Below are 1,339 nucleotides of genomic sequence, written 5' to 3'. Positions count from 1 at the left end.
TGTAAACGTCACCTCATATTTTTTTAAGGAGGAAGGGTTGGTCCCCTCACTTTTCGTGAGTCAAGAAGATATGCCTGAAAATTGTTGACATAAATGCATAAATGACCCAAGTTTTAACGAAAGAGCGCTGTACATTTAAACTACCTAATACTCGACTCGAGTGCGCGTGCCTTTATTATAATTTGAGAAGTATGAGAAAAAGCGTGCAAAGATAAGATTGGGTTTCGGCACATGAAGTAGTATTTTCTATGGCACATCACAACGATTAATTAGATCGATGATGATGAATTTTACTAGGCCTATATAAGAGTGTCACATCCGGCAATGAGGTACAATTTACCCAAATTTTACCACCCCAGCCCCAACTGTGGTGGAGCTGAGAGACGTGTGGTCTCACAGTTTTGAAGTAAGTAAATACATCAAAGAAAATGTTTTTAAGGTTTCTTTTCTATGGTAACACCACACATAATAATTAGATCTCTATGGTTGCCGAAAATGGTCCGGCCATCTTGAGGTACTATTTCCTCAAATGCTGCAGTGGCGGATCCAGGGGGTTAAGGGGGTTCGGACGAACCCCCTTTGTGAAGGAACGTAACAAAATACTACAGGTACTTGCTCCTTGCTTACAAAAGGCATGCTAACCTACCTAGGCATGGGTTTGCAGATTGGACTAGGGCCGGCTTAGCTCAACTAGCCTTCAATATTAATAAAATTAAAAACAGTGGCACTGTTTTTGGTTCGACGACTGAATAATTTATGTACGAAAGTCCGTTCTCCATGGCTATCGGTTCATCGATCCATGGAAGAAAGACTACGTATCCAACTATTCAATATTGTTGGAATATAATAATATATTGCCTATGTCTGATTTGTTTTTTCTATAGGAAGAGATAAAATTACCTGACCCTTTTCAAGAAAGTAAAAACCTTGAATTTTTAAGAACTTACAGGTCATTAAAAGACACCTCAAAAGTCGGGAAAGTTCATTTCCGGCCATCGAGGAATCAAAATTTTCCCGGGGGAGGACTCCCTTTCTTTTTTGCGTTTTTTTAAATAAATATTTTGAGCCCCCCTCTTTCAAATCCTGGATCCGCAATGGGTCCACACGGCTTTGAGGTAGATCGAGTACATTAAATACATCAAAGAAATTAGATTTCTGTTGTTGCCGAAAATCCCTGATTAAAGAACATGAAAAATTTGTTGGTGCTTCATCTAGACTAAATAATGATGGTGTGATAATGGTGAATTTTACTGTATAAAATTGTCATTTCTGGCCATCTAAAGGTACTATTTCCTCAAATTTTCTCACCTCGGCCCCAACCATGGTGGGGCTGAGGTGG

At 39.2% G+C, this 1,339-nt stretch overlaps 1 protein-coding gene across 1 annotated transcript in view; it reads right to left on the bottom strand.

Moving 5' to 3' along the window:
* Window positions 1–1,339, bottom strand: part of LOC117103821 (NXPE family member 3-like) — a 4,312-nt gene that overhangs the window by 2,553 nt on the left and 420 nt on the right. The gene's annotated exons all lie outside the window — the stretch shown is intronic.

This window comes from Anneissia japonica, unplaced genomic scaffold, assembly GCF_011630105.1.
Source record: "Anneissia japonica isolate Jap-2015-1 unplaced genomic scaffold, ASM1163010v1 scaffold232_len381862_cov165, whole genome shotgun sequence".
NCBI classification, from domain to species: domain Eukaryota; kingdom Metazoa; phylum Echinodermata; class Crinoidea; order Comatulida; family Comatulidae; genus Anneissia; species Anneissia japonica.
The sequence above is the reverse complement of the archived record's forward strand: the minus strand, read 5'-3'. Positions and strand labels throughout refer to the sequence as shown.